Source organism: Nomascus leucogenys, chromosome 6 (assembly GCF_006542625.1).
Source record: "Nomascus leucogenys isolate Asia chromosome 6, Asia_NLE_v1, whole genome shotgun sequence".
Taxonomy (NCBI): Eukaryota; Metazoa; Chordata; class Mammalia; order Primates; family Hylobatidae; genus Nomascus; species Nomascus leucogenys.
In genome coordinates, this window is record NC_044386.1 from 81777492 (window position 1) to 81797696 (window position 20205).

The 20205-nt window shown below is 41.4% G+C and overlaps 1 protein-coding gene across 3 annotated transcripts in view; it reads left to right on the plus strand.

Moving 5' to 3' along the window:
- The window catches only part of TLN2 (talin 2), a 460005-nt gene that overhangs the window by 199826 nt on the left and 239974 nt on the right, over positions 1-20205 (plus strand). For all 3 annotated transcript variants that reach the window (XM_030814511.1, XM_030814513.1, XM_030814512.1), the window contains exon 2: positions 2110-2185. The gene's annotated coding sequence lies outside the window, so the exon portion shown is untranslated. The remainder of the gene's footprint in view (positions 1-2109; positions 2186-20205) is intronic.

Consider the following 20205-nt stretch of genomic DNA (forward strand, 5'->3'; position numbering starts at 1 on the left):
CTCCTTTCATAATTATAAACAATGCCATGTGTATCCATCTCCCTGCTTCCATAATTATCTACCTTGAGTGAATTCTTAGAAGTAGGATTGCTGAATCAAAGGGCATGCCATCTTATACGCTGACATAATCTCCCAGGTGGCTACAAGAATGATGTTTCCAATTTATATTCCGTTCATGAAAGTGCCTATAACATTGGTTATTTATTGTCAGTCTTTGTCATCTTTACCAATCTGATAGGTACAAATAAGGTCTCCATTTTCTAAAATTACTTTTTTTTTTTTTTTGAGACGGAGTATCGCTCTGCAGTCCAGGCTGGAGTGCAGTGGCGTGATCTCGGCTCACTGCAAGCCCCGCCTCCCTGGTTCACGCTATTCTCCTGCCTCAGCCCCCAAAGTAGCTGGGACTACAGGCGCCTGCCACCACGCCTGGCTAATTTTTTGTATTTTTAGTAGAGACAGGGTTTCACCGTGTTAGCCAGGATGGTCTCGATATCCTGACCTCGTGATCCGCCAGCCTTCGCCTCCCAAAGTGCTGGGATTACAGGCGTGAGCCACCACGCCCGGCCTAAAATTACATATTTTTATTGTTAGTGTGGTTGCTATCTTTTCATATGTTTCTTGTTGTTATATTTTTTAAGACTCATGAAAAATTTGTTAATTCGCTTTATCCATTTTGAAGGGAATATTAATTTTCTTGTTTATTTTTAAGACTATCTTAGTCTGTTTTTGTTACTATAAAGAAATAAGGGCGCAGTGGCTCACACGTGTAATCCCAGCACTTTGGGAGAACCAGGTGGACGGATCACCTGAGGTCAGGAGTTCAAGACCGGCCTGGCCAACATAGTAAAACCCCGTCTCTACTAAAAATACAAAAATTAGCTGGGTGTGGTGATGGGCACCTCCCTAGCTACATGGGAGGCTGAAGCAGGAGAATTGCTTGGGCTCGGGAGGCGGAGATTACAGTGAGCCGAGATGGCACCATTGCACTCCAGCCTGGGCAACAAGAGTAAGACTCCATCTTAAAAAAAAAAAAATATATATATATATATATATATATATATATATATATATATATATGTGTGTGTATGTGTGTGTGTATATATGTATGTGTGTATATGTATATATATATATATATGAAGGCCTTTTTAAGAATGACACCAAAATATGCAGCTATAAAGGACTGAGACATGTAGCTAGTAACAATTTTTTTAATCTAAAATTTTTGAATGGCAAAAATAGAACAGAAATTTTAAAAACAATGATACTTTTGTCAAAAAATAAAATAACAAACTAGCAAATGAGTACTGGTACTCATTTGCTTTTATTTTGAGTTTATTCTTCCATAAGTAGGGAGAGAGAGAGATGTAGTTTTTTTCTCCTAAATGCTAAACAACACCATTTGTTAACTAGTCTGTCATACCCACCCAGATTTGATTGCACGTACTTGGGCCTGTTTCATATGAATCCTTCGTTCTGTATCTGGATGTTTATTCTGTTTCGTAGATAACGTGTGCGTGTTCTTACACAGGCGCCTGTTCCTTAACTGTGGCTAGGCCATTTTGTTGATTTCTACAATTGATTATAGTGCTTCTCTGCTTCAAATTGGGTTTCCACGGAGCAAGTTCCCAGTGCCTTAGAGAACCAGGGGCCACATGGGAACAGCAAAATCAAGAAGGGACCACTTCACAGATGTGTTAGAGGAACTAAATAGGAAAAAAAGAAGACAAGAGCACCTCATGTAAACTAATTTTAAAAAGAAGCAGAGTGCAGTGCCTGAGATTTTTGTTTTCGTCATTGAGGGAGGTGGATGTCTGTATTTGGTTTTTGTTTAAATTCAAAGCCATTAAAGCATTCCTACCACAAGGAAGAAGAAAATGTGTTTTGTCTCTCTGCCAGCAGTAACATAATTTTGGTCTTCAAAATAAGTGTCTTGGGACCTGAATTCCCTGTGGGTAAAGAAAATTCCCAGCCCATGTGTTGTGGCGGAAATTCATTGTTTCCTGAGTTATTTCCTTTCATGCTCAGTGTGGGGGAAATGACCAAATGTATAGATTGAGATTCTTTTTCAGAAACATTACTTGATTCTGATGATTTTTATTATGATTTTAGATGCTGCAGGAGGCTTCTCACATGCTTCAGAATATCTTCAGGGAAATCTGCTGTTAATAGAAACTGAGAATTTAAGGTAAGTCCTTTCACGAAGATACTTTATTCTTATCAATTGGCCAACCCCCTGCATTGGTATAGTTTTATAAAGTGTTGAAACTGCTGTCTGTTATGCTGTCTCATTTCATCTTCACTGTGGTTTTGCGAGGCAGGTGTGAATAGTGCCCGGTCGTAATATTCCCATTCCTGTCTGATTTTTCCTCCTGGTAGCTTGGTGAGGTGATGGTAAGGGGCCCAGAGGAGGAGCTGAGTAGCTGGGTGTTTTTTTTTGTTGTTGTTGTTTTTTCAATCATATCGGACCTTATAGTGTGAATTCTCATTCATTCACATTGGTTTGCTTCATAAATCTTTTCTTAGTGTGATGTGAGGGGGTAAGTGCTGGGTAAGGAATTAATGTAGAAACTTCTGGTGGTTTTTTTTTTTTATTTTTATTTTAAGTTCAGGGTACATGGGCAGGTTTGTTTCGTAGGTAAACTTGTGTCATGGGAGTTCGTTGTACAGATTATTTCATCACCCAGGTATTAAGTCTAGTATCCATTAGTTATTTTTCCTGATCCTCTCCCTCTTCCCAACCTCCACGCCCCAGTAGGCCCCAGTGTCTGTTGCTCTCCTCTCTTCCTCATTGTTTCCGTGTGTTTTCATCATTTAGCTCACATTTATAAGTGAGAATATGTGGTATTTGGTTTTCTGTTCCTGTATTAGTTTGCTGAGAATAATGACCTCCAGCCCCATCCATCTTCCTGCAAAGGACATGATCTTGTTCTTTTTTATGGCTGCATCGTATCCCACGGTGTATATATACCACATTTTCTTTATCTAGTCTGTCATTGATATCTCCAGTAGTCTTTGTTTTTTTTTTTTTTTTGAGACGGAGTCTTGCTCTGTTGCCCAGGCTGGAGTGCAGTGGCATGATCTAGGCTCACTGCAAGCTCTGCCTCCCGGGTTCACGCCATTCTCCTGCCTCAGCCTCCTGAGTAGCTGGGACTACAGGTGCCCGCCAACACGCCTGGCTAATTTTTTGTATTTTTAGTAGAGACAGGGTTTCACCGTGTTAGCCAGGATGGTCTCTATCTCCTGACCTCGTGATCCGCCCGCCTCGGCCTCCCAAAGTGCTGGGATTACAGGCTTGAGCCACCGCACCTGGCCTCCAGTAGTCTTTGAGCTGAAACTGGTTGGTGGTTCCTGGAGCCCTCCATGGTTGGGAAACAATTGTTCTAGCATGAGATAAAGTAAACTTTGGTTGTAGATTATTGTTTTCCATTTTTGGTTGTCCTGGGGGGGGTTGTGTGATCCCAAGTAGTGTGTATGAAGTATCCCGGGCAGAGACACAGGGTTCTTCTGCCGGGCTTAGTTGATGCTCTTACTCGGTAGCTGTATCATGGCACACCCAGATGTATCAGTTCTGTTCCTGACCAGCTGCAGAACTTGGGACAGGTTAGTTAATCTTTGTTTCCTTCTCTTCATTTGTAAATTATGTAGATTGGTCTAACCTGGTCATGCCTCTACTTTAAAATTTTGTGGAATAGGAAAAAAAAATGTCAGGACCTATTTCTATTTTTTTTTGGCTGTATATAAAGAAAGTTGATGATTAAAGCTGGATAGGTGAATGAGGGTTCACTATATATTTACATACTGTTCTTTGTATTTTGTGTGTGGAATTTTTAATAATTGAAGATTTATTTTCACAAAATAACTACCATCTACTAATATAATTCTGCCAAAGAGAAAATAATACTCAAAGAATAGGATTATTCCTGAATTTGTCCTTAGATTGTATGTATTTAGCATTATGAAAATGCTGTTTATTTCCTGTGTCTTCTTCATTTCTCTGTAGTCCAGTGACTAGCAGCCATAGACTAACCAAAATTGGTCTGAGAACTGGTGTTTTGGAAATACTGGGGCACATGACTGCTGAGGGCTCTTCTGCCTCTAAGACTGTATCATTCCTCTGAAGCAGGAAAAAAAGGTACTTTACCTGTACATTGCCTGTTTCCAGAAAATGCTGTGACAGCTGGCATGGTCAAACTAGAGAGGTCAGAGGGCCAAACAGAAGGGATTCTATTGGGAACCTTAAGTAAAAATGGCCCATTTATGCAAACATCCAGTTGAGCTTTGAGTCACACCATGGTCAAGGTAAAGATAAAACTTGACAGTTTTAAGTAACCTGATGGAAGTATACAGACTCCTTCCTTCCCACCATTGTGGGGCAGCCTCTGGCCAGGTGTGATCTGACAGATAAGTATCTGACTGGCATGTGGGGATGCTGAGAGCCAGGGGTGAGGTGGGTAGAATACCAGACTCCAAGGAGACCAGTGCATACCTTGGGTGTGAGGAGCTCCAGGCTGGGTGTGGAGGTCGTGGGCACAGCTCAGAGTTGCCAGCTGATGGCAGTGGGATCAGGTGTGCTCAGGATGGAGAAGTGCTTGCCTGACCAGAGGACCATGTGAGAATCCAGGGTTGGATATTGTCCTTTGAGGACCCCCAGAGGGTGCCGAGTGGTCCGATCTGGCTAAAAGACCTGGGGCACAGTGGACAGGAAACACATCAGATCTATGCTTTTACCAAGACTTCAGATCTGAAAGGAGTGTTCTAGGTGGATTCTTAAGCCGTCATCTGTGGGAAATGGAAAACTGTGCTTTCTGTTTACTTCTCCTTGGGGTATGGGGATGTGTATAAGGAGGAGGGTGGGAAGAAGACAGAGAGAATAAAGGACTGAATTATTTAGCACAGTAAAATGATGTGGGGAAGAGCAGCAATACCTGTTCCAAGAAGCCTGCACAATCCTAGCTGCTTCTGAGAGTCCTGAGAAGTTACGTGTACTCTGCGTTGATTGGAATATGGTGGTTCAGTCCTTTGAAATTCTCTCTTAGTGATTTCTGGCTTTCATTTGTCTTAACATTCTGATTTCCTGGAAAACCTAAATGAAATTTGACAGACTTACCTATTTGTTTTCTGTTGTGTCAACTCTTGGTTTACTGCCTATTTGGTATGCTTCACATGGGTTCCCTCTACCCGGGAATATTTATTCTTTTCCCTTTTTAGGAAAAAGCTGTATTGAATAACAACAGAAACATTTGTTTTAAATGTATAGTAATATGAGAGATTACCTGAAGTCCTAACATGTCTGAAAGTATATAAAGTCTGAATAAATGCTAGCAGGAGCTTTTGTTTTGACGTAAACCAGAGGAAGGAGAATTGCTTTAAGTGATGTGGACCAATCCAAGTCTGAATAAAAGTTAATGAATGAACAATGTAACCAATCAATCATGTTCTTGAGCCTTTCATAAGGCTAAGACATTCTGGATGAGATCTTGTAGGGATGAGCAATTGAGAATTTGAGATGGCCACGCTTTGCAGGAATAAACATGATGCTTTAAAGAGTTACATGCGTTTGTGGATGTGTGTGCATGTGAGAAAAGAGAGACTGATAGATGGGGTGGGGGAATGCTAAATGATTTGTTTAGCATTTTATGTAATGACTTGTGATATATTCTGGATTTGAGATTAAATGCAATATTCTGACCTTATCTCTGTGTTCCCTGAAGGCTTGTAAGAAAAATATTTTAAAATCTATTTTCAATGAAAAATATTGTTTTTGTCCCTCAGGGAATTTTTAGTTCCCACTGCTGTTTAGGGAGAATTGTTGAATCTGTGAAATTCAAAGGAAGATCTTTGCAGCTCTTTGTATTCTGTGCCAGTCATTTAAGGGCTATGACATCAGTGAAGAGAAGTTGTTCCATGCTTCCTTTACTTCATTAAAAATGTAACCTGTTATGCACTTTTGTCTTCCTGCCACCTTCCATTAGCTGATTCTTTGGATTATGCTTCTTGATGACTGCAGACATCATTTGCTCTCCCACCTGCAGGCTCCCTGAGTGACTGAGAGTCCTCCTTAGCGCTGTCAATCAAGATTCCTGGACCTAGGCTGCGCTCCTCACTCTGCTGTTTGTGCTTAGTAAATGTTTCAGAACAACAATAACAATTTCCAGGCTATTTTTCATAATTAAACTTACTAATCCATGGTATAATAGGGTATGCTGTTTCCTTGCATTTTTTGGCTAATTATGTTCATCAGTTAATTTCTTTCCACATTAAGAAGCCCTCCTGGAGAACTCCAGATTTGAGACTTTTCTATGTGAGAATTGATTGGATTTCATGGACTCTATGACTCTAGAATACATTTATCTGCAATTGAGTATTTTTCTATAGAACTTGAACCTTTAAAAACAATCACTTTTCTTTTTTAGCTGCGAAATTCCATACTGTGAAGATCTAAAATGGCCGTTAAAGCCATTCTATTCTCTTTACAACAAATCGGAATTGGACAGCTTTCCAAATCCATAAAATAACTAGTGTACTACTTATAGAGTGTAAACATGACTTTACTAAGATTACAATAAACACATGTAAGGCCAGCTGCAGTGCTGTCAACACACCACTATAAAGCCTGATAAACGTTGAGGAAAATCCTGCTGCTGTGATCTAAACAATGGTCTTATGGAGGATCTTTTATTTAAAAAATTTAAGTCAAAATATTGTATGCAAATGGCTAAAAATAAGAAACATCTGTATGAAACCACAAAAGACCCTGAATAGCCAAAGCAATCTAGAGCAAAAAGAACAAAGCTGGAGGCATTATACTACCTTACCTCAAAATATGGTACAAAGTGATAGTAATTGAAATAGCATGGGTACTGGTATAAAAACAGACACATAGACCAGTGGAACAGAATAGACAGCCCAGAAATAAGTCCACACAGTTATGGTCAATTGATTTTTATTGTTATTATTTGTTTGTTTTGTTTTGTTTTTGAGACAGGATCTCTCTGTGACACTCAGGCTGGAGTGCTGTGGTGAGATCATGACTCACTGCTGCCTTGACCTCCTAGGCACAAGTGATCCTTTCACTTTAGCCTCCTGAGTAGCTAGTACTACAGGCATGTGCCACCATGCCCAGCTAATTTTTAATTTTTTTGGAGAGACAGGGTCTCCCTATGTTGCCCAGGCTGGTTTCAAACTCCTAGGCTCAAGTGATCCTCCCACCTCAGCCTCTCAAAGTGCTGGGATTACAGACGTAGCCACCATGCCCATCTCGCCCACCTCAATTGATTTTTGACAAAGGTGCCAAGAACACACAATGGGGAAAGGGCAGTCTCTTCAATAAATAGTGTTGGGGCAACTGGATATCCACAGGCAGAAAAATGAAATTAGACCATATCTCACATCATATACAAAAATCAACTCAAAATGGGTGAAAGACATCTATGTAAGACCTGAAAGAGTAAAATTGTTAAAAGAAAACATAAGGGAAAAACTCTGTGACATTGGTCTGGGCAAGGATGTTTTTGGATATAAACACAAAAGTGCAGGCAATGAAAACAGAAATAGACAAATGGGATTACATCAAACTAAAGCTTCTGCAAAGCTTAGGAAACGAGTGAAGAGACAACCTGCAGAATGGGAGAAAATGTTTATAAATCATGCATCTGATAAGGGGTTACTATGCAAAATATATGAAGAACTCAAACAATAGTAAGAAAACAACCCTATTAAAAATGAGCAAAGAATCTGAATAGACATTTCTCAAAAGAAGATACACAAATAGCCAACAAGTATATGAAAAAATACTCAACATCACTAATCATCAGGGAAATGAAAATGAAAACCGCAATGAGATAGTACCTCACACTTGTTAGGATGGCTATCATAAAAACAATGAAGGATGGGCTGGGTGCGGTGGCTCACTCCTGTATCCCAGCACTTTGGGAGGCTGAGGTGGGGGATCACTTGAGATCAGGAGTTTGAGACCAGCCTGGCCACATGGTGAAACCCTGTCTCTACTGAAAATACAAAAATTAGCCAGGCGTGTTGGTGGGCGCCTGTAATCCCAGCTACTTGGGAGGCTGAGGCAGGAGAATTGTTTGAACCTGGGAGGTAGACGTTGCAGTGAGCTGAGATTGCGCCATTGCACTCCAGCCTGGGTGAAGACTCCATCTCAAAAAAAAAAAAAAAAGGATGAAAGATAACAAGTGTTGGCAAGGATGTGGAGAAAAGGGAATGCTTGTACATCACTGGAAAGAATGTAAGTTAATATGGTCATAATGGAAAACAGATTAGAGACTCCTCAAAAAATTAAAAATAGAACTTCCGTATGATCTGGTAATCCAACATGTTGAAGAGATGTCTGCACTCCCATGTTCATTGCAGCACTGTTCACAGTAGCTGGGATATGGAATCAGCGTAAGTATCCATCATTGGATGAATAGATAAGGAAAATGTGGTATACATACACAGTGAAATACTATTCAGCCTTAAAGAAATTGTCATTTGTAGCAACATGGATGAACCTGGAGAGCATTACGTTAAGTGAAATAAGGCAGGCATAGAAAGACAAATACCTGTGTTCTTAGTTACATGTGGAATCTAAAAAAGTTGAACTCAGAAAAGTAGAGAGAGGTGGTTACCAGTGCTGGGGAGATGTTGTTTAAAGGATACAAAATTTCAGTTAGATATAAAGAATAAGTTCAAGAGCTCTGTTGCACAGCATGGTGACTACAGTTAATAATGTATTCTTGGCCAGGCACAGTGACTCACGCCTGTAATCCCAGCACTTTGGGAGGCCGAGGCAGGCGAATCACGAGGTCAGGAGATCGAGACCACGGTGAAACCCCATCTGTACTAAAAAATACAAAAAATTAGCCAGGCACGGTGGCGGGCGCCTATAGTCCCATCTACTCGGGAGGCTGAGGCAGGAGAATGGCGTGAACCCGGGAGGCGGAGCTTGCAGTGATCCGAGATTGCGCCACTGCACTCCAGCCTGGGCGACAGAGCGAGACTCCGTCTCAAAAAAAAAAAAAATGTATTCTTGAAAATTGCTAAGAGTAGATTTTAAGTGTTCTCATCACAAAAAAATATGTGAGGTAATACATATGTTAGCTTGATTTAGTCATTCTATGACATACATATTTTAAAATGACACGTTATAGCATGTTCTATAATTTTTATTTGTTAATATATTTTAAAAGTTTAATTATAAAGCCGGGTGCAGTGGCTCATGCCTGTAATCTCAGCACTTTGGGAGGCCAAGGTGGGTGGATCACCTGAGGTCAGGAGTTCGAGACCAGCCTGGCCAACATGGCAAACCCCCGTCTCTACTAAAAATACCAAAGCTAGCCAGGCGTGATGGTGCGTGCCTGCAGTTCCAGCTACTCTGGAGGCTGAGGCACGCGAATGGCTTGAACTTGGGAGATAGAGGTTGCAGTGAGCTGAGATTGTGCCACTGCACTCCAGCAGCCTGGGCAACAGAGCAAGACTCTGTCTCAAAAAATAATAATTATTATTATTATAAATTTTAAGTCAAAGTATTGCATGCAAATGGCTAAAAGTAGGAAACATTACAGAAAAGCTTATAGTGAAAAGCAACAGCATCTTGCCTTCCTTCACTTACTTCTACTTCTTAGAGCAACTACTTTTTTTCCTGTAGATCGTTTTTACTTCTTTTATGGTGGCTTCTACACATGTAAACATAGTGCTTGCAGCTCAGCTCCTCACTTGGTCAGTCTTAAAGGCTGTTTCATGGTGGCTTGTTGGGATGGCAGATCACGCTGTTAGTTCACTCTAACCATCCCCATCTCCCTGCCTCCCTAAAGCTGATTCTCACTTTCAGTCCTGCTGTTCCCCCTCTGCACCTTCAGATGACACAGGCAGCAAGCCTGTTTCTTTTTCTGTCTCCTGGACACACTATTTCTTGTCTCCCACCAACATGCTCCCAGTCCAACCCCTCAGTTTCAGGCAGCTGTACCTTTAATTTTATATTCTCAGGGTTTGTAATACCTATATTCTGTTCTTCAGTCTCGCTCAGTAAAGGCTTCCATGATTTTATCTCTAGGTTCTGAATGTTAAAAACCAGTAAGTGGTATTTCCTCTATTACGATTAAGTAGATGCTGTTCCCATCGGAACCTAGTTGTAAAGTGGGATTCTAATCCTCAGAGCCTGAAGTCCTCACCCTTTTGCCCCTCAGTGGAGTATGTTTAAATGGATTCCCCTTTTATGCTGCAGCAGCTGTCTTGAAGCTAGCCTCCGGTTCTTCTAGGTTCTCAGTCAACCCATCGCCTCTCTCAGGAGCCCACTTTGTTTCTGGAGGTCTTGCTCTCACAGCCTGCCCTCCTTGGTCAGGGCAGGCTGATTTCTAGGCATGCTGCACAGGGCTCAGCAAATGCCAGTGGCCAAGGAAAGCTCGTGATTACTACAGCTTGAGCATTCCTTATCCAGACTGCTTGGGTCCAGAAATGCTTCAGAATTCTTTTTTTTTTTTTTTTTTTTTTTTTTTTTCAGATTTTGGAATATTTACATATACATAATGAGATGTCTTTGGGATGGGACCCAAGTCTATATGTGAAGTTTATTTATGTTTTACATATACCTGATACACATAGCCTGAAGGTAATTTTATACGTCATTTAAAATAATTTTGTGCGTGAAACAGTTTTGACTGTATGTTGACTGTGACATGTCACATGAGTTCAGGTGTGGAATTTTCCACTTGTGGTGTCTTGGCAGCACTCAGAAAGTTTCAGACTTTGGAACGTTTCAGATTTCAGATTTTCAGATTAGGAATGCTCAACCTGTATTGGAGAATCAGCCCAGGCTGTGGTGTCTTGGATGGGGCAGTGGCCTGATCTATAAAATTTGCCATCATTTATTGAGGACCTGATGTCTTAGGCACCTACATCCTTGAAGCCTGGTGTCTCTTGAAATTCTCACACCAGCCTTGTAGAACAGATGTTGTCACTGACATTTTACACACAAAGAAGTTAGACCCTGGGTGGGTGACTTCTGAGACCTTTCCTGTAGTGGGAAGTGCTTCTTGGATCCTGGGGCAGGCTGAGAGCATGGTGGCCGGCTGTGTTTTATAGGTAGGAAAAGACTTCTCTGTCTCTGCCACGTCTTGCACGAATTCCCCCACAGACCTCTGTCTTTACCCAGAAAATCACTGCTGCTCTAGCAGAGTCAGCTCTGCCTCGTTCCCAGCTTTGTCCTTGTCGTGGGTGTGCCTTATGGCCAGGAGCTCATTCTAAAGAATTCTGCTGTGCGTGGACAGGGGAACATCCTTCTCTGCTTGATTTTCCCTTGGTGAATTTGATGTGAGAAGTTGGACCTCTTACCCAACCCCACTGGTAAGTGGGAAAAGGTGTTTTATCAATGACCATTATTGTATTTTCTCATAGCCTGAAGTGTGTGTGTGTAAGTCAAGTACATTTGACTTTTGTAATGCCTCGTATATTTTTGTAGTTATTTTGGAAGAAAGTTTAGAAAGATAATCAAGTTTTCTCTCCATTCCTGAGAGAAATGGAATTTTCTCTCAGGAATGGAGAGAAAATAGAAGTGTTCAAAGTAAATTCAGAATGGTGGTCTGAATAAATCTTTTAGTATCCTGGTATTTGTGAGTTACCTCCTATGGTAGTGACCAGATGGATGGCAGGTGCCCTGGGCGATGGGACCCGTGCACAGTGTTGGTGTCCTTCCCACTCCTCCTCACTAGACAGAACTAGGTGAAGCCTTGACCATGGAACCAAGAGTCTTTCCACAGACCTGTTACCAAAGAGTTCTTCTCTGTTTTCCCCTGGAATAGCACATTGAGGATTGGGTGGCTGTGGGTGGAGTTCCTCCTTGTCACCTCTTTGTCAGGCCAAGGTGGTGGCATTAACATGTGCTGTCTCCGTGCAAATATGCTTCTTTTCCAAACATCTTGGCCAGTGATGTTTATGCCCCCAAACAGGTATTGAATTAAAAGGAAACATCTTTAGAGCTGGGCCTCAGTTACTTAAGGAGGAGACATCTGGCTTTAGTGAGGTCAAGTCTTAAGGGATAGAGGGGAGTCACTATTTAACTGGTTGCAGTGATGACCAAGGGTGATGTCCCACATTTAAACTTGAGACTGACAAGCAGTCCAAGGTTACCCTACCATTAACTTACGGTGATGTCACTCTGACTTGAAATTTTTTATATTGATTGGTCGTAAGGACGGGATAGAATGCTGAGCAGATAGGTGTGTAATCTGTATGTGACAGCTTTTACTACATTATACAAAGATCAGTAATCTTCACAGCTTTACAAATCCAGTGAAACCTGGATACAAATGATTTAGTGGCACAAATCTATTTGGAAAATTTAAATCTGAGGCAGACCCCAGCTGTTCATCAAGAGAAGGAAACATCAGTGAAGTTGACAAAGCCTTTTTACCTGATCCTAAATATTTCCCAGATATGTTCTATATTCTTCAGTTTATTTATCTCTAAGGGATGAGGAGTGACTCAGTCTCTCCTGCAGGAGAACTTTTGGCTCTGGTCACCCAGGTGGTCCGGATGCTTGGTTCGTTTGCCTTCCGTTTGGAGAGGTTGTTGCCGGCACAGAGGGTGAGCTGTGTGAACGTGGGAGTGAGCACTTGCTGTCCCTGTTGGCCACTCTTCTCAGAAGTTTGGATTCAGAGGAGGTGGATTCAATACCCTAAACTAGGAAGGAAATAAAAATTGACCATGGAGGATACAATGACTTGGGCGTTGTTCTGTTGTGTTTACGTGTTTCCAAAAACACTGCAGTGCCGAGGGGTCTGTGGTAGATGACAAAGGAGCAGAACGAAAGTTGAGAGGAAGGAGGGGATATTGCTAGAGTGGGTAGAGCAGCTTTCCAAGAGGAGGTGGGATTTCCCGCTGAGTTAATATGAGTTTTTGCTGCTTGTAGTTGAAACGACTGAAAACAACGGTGGGTTATACAGGACAGAAGTTTAGTTTTCTCTCACCTAGAATGAAGTCTTGAGGAGGGCTGTTCAGGACTGATGGGAGAGCTCACAGGGGTTGTGCAGCGACTTGGGCTCTTTCCAGGATGAGTAAAATTTTGGTGCAATGCAGTGAAACCTTACTTGGGATGAACTAAATTCAGCACATCAGGCAAAAATTCCTTGTAGACAAAATTGCTCATGAATACCCCTTAGGAAGGTGCCACATTAGAGGCCAGTATTCTGTCTCTCAGTGAGTCCAGCAAGTGGACTTTTCCTGCAGTGTTGGAGCAGCCTGCTCCTAAGCAGTTGGCCCCTGTGTTTAAGGACCATGTTTTTAACAATGGACTCATTCTCAGCATCAAGACAGGATCCCAAGAGGCACTGACAAGCCCAGGGCGCTATAAATTCCTATATTCCCTCCCACGGTCACGTGGGCTTACATGCTCACTGAGAGGAATGGGAATGGAACCGCCTGCCAGATTTGTTTATTCATAGTTTTAAAAAAGGAAACTTTCAAACATATTCAAAAGTGAAGAGAATTTTATAGAGAACTGTGCACGTATTACCCAAGTCCAAAGATGATTAATTCTGAGCCAGTCTTTTTTCTGTGCCCTTCCGTCTTCCCACCCATTATTTTGAAGCACCTCTTTATTATTTCCTGTCACTATTTCAGTATATGTGTCAAATAGATAGAACTTAAAAATTATCTACATTATCTTATTGTGCCAAAAATGTAAAAGTTATTAATATTTTCTGAATATTATCCAATATCAAGCTAATGTTCAAATTTTCTCAATTGTCTTAATTTTTACGTTTCTTTAAATCAGGATCCAAATGAGACTTATTCATTGCAGTTAGTTAATATGTCTCTAATCTTTTCATCTATAGGCTTCTTCTCTATCTCTCCATACCTTCTCTGACCCTTGTGATTTGTTGATGAAACTGGGTTGTTTATTTTTTAGAGCAGAGATTCTCAAACAGGAGTAATTCTCCTTTCCAATCTTGGGATATTTAGCAATATCTGGAGACATTTTTGGTTGTCACAACTGGGTGAATCTACTGACATTGAGTGGGTAGAGGCCACAGATGCTGTTAAACATGGTACAACACATGGGATACCCCCACAACAAAAATGTGTCTGACCCAAAGTGTCATTTGTGCCAAGGTTGAGAAACCCCACTGTAGTTTTGTTCTACAGTCCGGATTTTGGTGGTTGCTTTCCCATTGTGCTGTTTAAAATGTTCCTCTCTTCCTTGTATTTTCTGTGATTTGTTAGTTGAATCTCAAGGTTTGGTCAGACTCAGATCTCTTGGGGTATGTTTTTTATTTTGTTAGTTTGTTCTTTGGCAAGAATACACGTAGGCAGGCGATGTATTTTCATTGAGAAACACATAGTAACTGTACACTGTTTGTTACATTATTAGCAATTGATCATCATTGCCTATATCTCTTAATTCATTAGTGATTGCAAAATAGTGGTATTCTAATTCTATCATTCCTACCTTGTTTATGTATTAGAATACTTATATAAAGAGGAACTTTATAACTTTATACTCTCATTGTTTATTTGTTCACACTGAAATTTATCTTGGAAAGTCAGGATAAATATGTTTTTTATTTTCAAGGCAGCAGCATCCAAAAGAGATCACTGAGATTTTATTTCTTTTTTTAGTGTAATTTAATTGATGTGTTTCAATTTAATATACTTGTTGATGCTCAGATTGTCCCGTATTTGGCCAGTGGAATCTAAATTGGCTCCCGAGTCCTTTAGACATGACTCATGAATTTTTTGTATTTTTATGTACTTTCTGGTGAGATCAAATGTTACAGGATTTGTCTTACCCATTGCTTGCCTCAGACTGAAATCTGCCAGTTCCTCAAGGAGCCCTGGTTTCCTTGAGTATTTAGAAGGCACAATATAGAAACAAGGCATGTTTCCTGCTACTGTATTTATCATTGTTTCTGGATACTTACAGTGGACAGAACTAGGATGTGTGTGTAGATTATTAGTTCATACGGATACTTCCATGTGAAATTCAGATGGGCAGGATTTTTACTTAGTTTCATCAATTATATACTCTGTTCTTTCATCCGTGCCAAAAATCCAGTTCTCAGTGATACCGTCATATTTTTTCATCTGCTTTATCTCGTGCTGCATACACAACAGTATATTTGAAAGATATTTTGAATAGGCCTTCTCTCTGTGATTGCGCCACCAACTGGATACATAGTTAGGTTCATTGGTTTTTATTTTATGTTTTTAGAGGTTCCTTTTTTCAATTTCAATTTTAAATAATTATGTACGGTATTGTCAGGGTTCCAGAGTCTCATCTATGAAATCTTACTCTGTAGTCTCTTAGTCCATTTGGGCTGCTATAAACGGAGTGGCCTATAAACAACAGAAATTTTATTTCTCATAGCTCTGGAGGCTGGGAATTCCAGGATCAGGGCACAGGCCGATTCAGTGTCTGGTGAGGGTGCACATGCTGGTTTACAGATGCAGCCGCCTTGTTGTATCGTTACATGGCAGAAAGGGAAAGGCAACTCTGGGGCCTCTTTTATAAGGGCACTAATTCCACGAGAGCTGAGCCTTTATGACCTAATCACTTCCCAAAGGCCCCACCTCCAAATATCACAGTATTGGGGATAAGCTTTCAGCATATGAATTTTGGGGAAACATTCAGTCTGTAGCTAGAGGTGTTTGCTTTTTTTTAAAAATTTTTGTTTTTATTTATTTATTTTTTGAGACTGAGTGTCGCCCTGTCGCCCAGGCTGGAGTGCAGTGGCGCGATCTTGGTTCACTGCAAACTCTGTCTCCCGGGTTCACGCCATTCTCCTGCCTCAGCCTCCCGAGTAGCTGGGACTACAGGCGCCAGCCACCACGCCCGGCTAATTTTTTGCATTTTTAGTAGAGATGGGGTTTCACCGTGTTAGGATGCTCTCGATCTCTTGACTTCGTGATCCGCCCGCCTCGGCCTCCCAAAGTGCTGGGATTACAGGTGTGAGCCACCGCGCCCTGCCGAGGTGTTTGGTTTTACCCCAGTTCTCTCTCCATCCTATTTTCTCCCACCCCATAGGTAAGTAACAATGGAAAAAATTACGGTTTATCCTTGTAGTGTTTTTTTTTTAATGTGTATAAGCAAATGTGTTATACTTTTGTATTTCTATCTCCTTCCCTTCTTAGTTAAGCAAGGCATACTCTATGCACGTTTCTCTGCTCTGCTTTTTTCATTTAATTTCCCCTAATTCTTCTTCTGTAGTGGCATAGAGAGAGAGAGAGTCCTCACTCCTTTGTGCATCTGCCTCTTCCCTCCATTATGTGGATTTGCTCTCCCTTATTCAACCTGTGCTGAATTCATGGACATTTGGGTAATTTCCATCTTTAATAATTACAAATAGCTGTGTAGAGAGTAGCCTTGATACTCTTAAAATCATTATTCTTTTTTAACCTCATGGAAGTTAAATATATATACGAGGTGACTCTTTTTGTAAAGACAAAGCAGGATGTCTACAGACTATTGGGATTGAACAGAGCTTTGGAGCAGGAAAGGAAAAGGGAGTCACATTTGAGAGAAATAGAGAAGGACATTTCGGTGGAATCTACATTATGTCTTCAAGTAGCAGGAAATAAGGTTTATAGGAAGGTCTGTGAGATATTTTGATGACCTGTATTGCTAGGCCAAAGGCTATGGATTTTGCAGTGTAGGCCAGAAGTTAGCAATCTTTTCTGGCAAAGGACTCAACTACAAATATCTGAGGCTACTGCCTATGTTGCAGCTATTCAGCTCTGCTGTTGGCACACAGAAAGCAGGCATAGACAAGTCATAAATGGGTGTGGCTGTGTTCCACTGAAACTTCATTTATGGACACTGAAATCTGATTTTCATAAAATTTCTACGTATCATGAAATATATTCATTTGGGTTTTTTCTTTAACCCTTTAAAATTATAAAAACCATTCTTAGCTTTTGAGCCATAGTTTGTCAACCTGTGCTCTAGGCATTTGGGAGCCATAGAAAATTCTTGCACATATGAGGGAGCTGCTCAAAAGTGTTGTCAAGGCGGGGCATGGTGGCTCTCAACTGTAATTCAGCACTGTGGGAAGCTGAGGTGGGAGGATTGAGCCTAGGAGTTCAAGACCATCCTAGGCAACAAAGTGAAACCCCATTTCTTAAAAACAAAAACAAACAAACAAAATACCACACACAAATTAGCTGGGGGTAGTGGGTAGTGGCATGCACCTCCCATCCTAGCCACTTGGGAGGCAGAAGATCAATGTGCAGTGAGCCATGATTGAGTCACTGCACTCCAGCCTAGGTGACAAAGTGAGACCTTGTCTCAAAAAAAAAAAAAAAAAAAAGGGTGGAAGTCGATTGTCAACAGTGTATTAAAGAGAGCTTCACAAGAGGGAAGGAGCCCAGGTTCAGGAGGGTGTTGGTGGTTGCAGTGTGTAGTTGGAAGGAGGCTGTGGGAGTGGAAAGTGGATTTCTTCTCCTTTTTTAAAAAATTATTTGAGATTACGGAACTATTGGGAAGCATGGAGCTCATGTTATTCTATAAGGGATTTATATTAATCTCTCAAAGCTGTGTTCTGTGATTTTCCACAGATTATGCACAGACCCAAACCTACTATCCTGTAGCGTGTGGACCTAGGGCAAAATTTTCTCATTATTTGCCGCTGCCGCCTCCTCCTCCTTCTCCTCCTCCTTTCCCCCATTAAGAAACCCAAGACTGAGCCCCATCAGAGGTGAATTTTTTGTATCAGCCGTCTTGTATGTCTTGTTTCTTACTACATTTGCAGGCTGACTGTTGAAAAAACAGTATTTTGTTTGTGGGAAGAAAATCAAAGGTGATGTAAATGAAAAGTGCATTTTCATATAATGGAAATTATTAGAGGAACTTTTAAAATGTCACTGCAGATTAATGCAGACAAGGAGCTGAATATATTAGAAAGTAGGTCAAATTTTCTCATGTTTATGAATGAGGTGAATTACAGTGTAGGTTTAAGTTTATAAAACTGGGCAATACTATAGTTTATATGAAATATCCTAGCCTAAATGGTATTATACTAAAATATAATTAAAATAAATTGAGTTTGTTTCCTTATCCTTTGTGGCTGAGTATTTTATACCTAATATTTTACAAATTTAATAAACTAGTAAAAGCAATGAGCTTCTTGTTGTTATTCACATTTCCTGTATTGGACACAGAATCTACTCTAGGGAATTAAAGCTGGAATCCATTTAATCCATGGGCAAGTGAATCAGGAATCCTTGGCAGTTTGGGAGGAACAGGCTTTGGGCTGAGCTTCCGGTCTACTCCCTATCCTCAGCACCATCTTTTCCTACCAGAATCAGGGAAGTTAGGCTGTGGCTGCTGCCATGAGAGGCTGTTGAATTGAGAATCTGGTACTTGACCTGCCAGCTCAGACACACGCCTCCTCCATGAGGAGATCTTGCTTCTTGTGGATAACCTTGTGCTCTGCTTTTCTTCCTTGTGACTCGGTTGAACACCATAGTCACCCATAAGCCCATGTCATTGGTGTGTCTAAGTCACGTTGGACACCGTAGCAGCAAAGAGATCTGGGCAATCAATATATGATGTTTAGACTTGCAGCCTCCCCAAGCTGCAAGCGAACTACCCTTCCTATGTTCACGAAATGTCTCTTCAGATGTGCCTGGTACCACAATCAGGGGCAGAAGGGCAGTCTGTCAGAATTTCCCTTCTTTAGATACATTTCATGTGCTACGTTTTGGTAGACTTGTCTAGAGGTAGTAGTGTTACACCAGTGTCACCAGTTAAGTAGTGTTAGTCAGTAGTGCTAGTGATGACTGAGAGAACCTAATAAGAAGACAGTGTTTACCATTTCAAAAAGATTTTTTTTTTTTTTTGAGACAGAGCCTCACTCTGTCACCCAGGCTGGAGTGCAGTTGCATAATCTTGGCTCACTGCAACCTCCGCCTCCCAGGTTCAAGCAATTATCCTGCCTCAGCCTCCCAAGTAGCTGGGACTACAGGCACCCGCCACCATGCTTGGCTAATTTTTTTTTTTTTTTTTTTTTTGTATTTTTAGTAGAGACAGGGTTTCTCCATGTTGGTCAGGCTGGTCTCGAATTCCTCACCTCAGGCGATCCGCCCACCTCAGCCTCCCAGAGCGCTGGGCTTACAGGCGTGAACCACCACGCCCGGCCTAAAAAGATATTTTTTTTAGGTTGAAATTATTGCAAATAATATTAGGAAAGGAATGCCTGTGGTTTAACAGTAAAAATGTTTAGTGATGGTAGAATCCAGCTAGGCCTAATAGTATTTGATTTCCCCCATGGAGGATAATGAGTCAGAATATGGTCCTGGTCATCCATTACTGAAGCTTTTATTGTGCTAACCCAAGTATAAGGTCAGTGATACAGCATTCCTTCACCCCAGTATTGCTGGCTGACTTCCTAACCACCAGACACTGCCTTTTTTCATCTGGATAAGAACAGTCATTCACAAGTCACTGGGAACAGTACTTCAAATAGATGGCCATTGATTTTGACATTGGGCAGACTTGGGTTGAAGCCCTGACTCCTACCACTTCAATAGCTGTGTAGATTGTAGCGTCAGTCTTTCTATAGCTGTGTCATCTGCCGTGTAGTATGGAGTGAAGTGAATAGCACCCTCCTCACAGTGTTTGTTGTAAGGTGATGCTCAGTGCAGGCTTGGCACAGAGCAAGTGCTCCACAGTGGGCCACTGTTGTTGTGTGGTCCCCATCACCACCTCCCCGGTGCCACCATCATCATCATCCTCCTCCTCACCATCACCACTACCGCTGCCGGGAGTCCTCTGCCCCTTCCTCATCTCCTGATGAGTTTTCCATATGGCTGGGCCACTCATGCCTCTTCACAGCAGTAGTTTTCTGACCTGTGATCCTGGGTCCCTTGGATGTTGCTTCCTTTTTGAGCTTGTGGGGCTTGCTCCTGCCCTTCAAGCGCCCTTGGCTTCTTATTAGACTTTCTCTTTCTGCTGGGGAAAAGATCTCTCTTCATGCTTAATAGGCATCAGAGCAGCCTTGGGTCACAGAAGTCATGGTAGCTTTCTCTTTGTCATCCTGACAACAAGGCCTCTCAGGCTTGAAAGGATGATGCTAGCCCACCCACACCACCTACCTTCTTAGTTAGATTACTGATTCCATTTCCTGATGGTTTTAAGCTGAAACAGCTTTATTTTGTTGCCTTTGGATTGTTCTTTCTTGACTCCATCTCTCCTTTGATTTCCAGCAATAC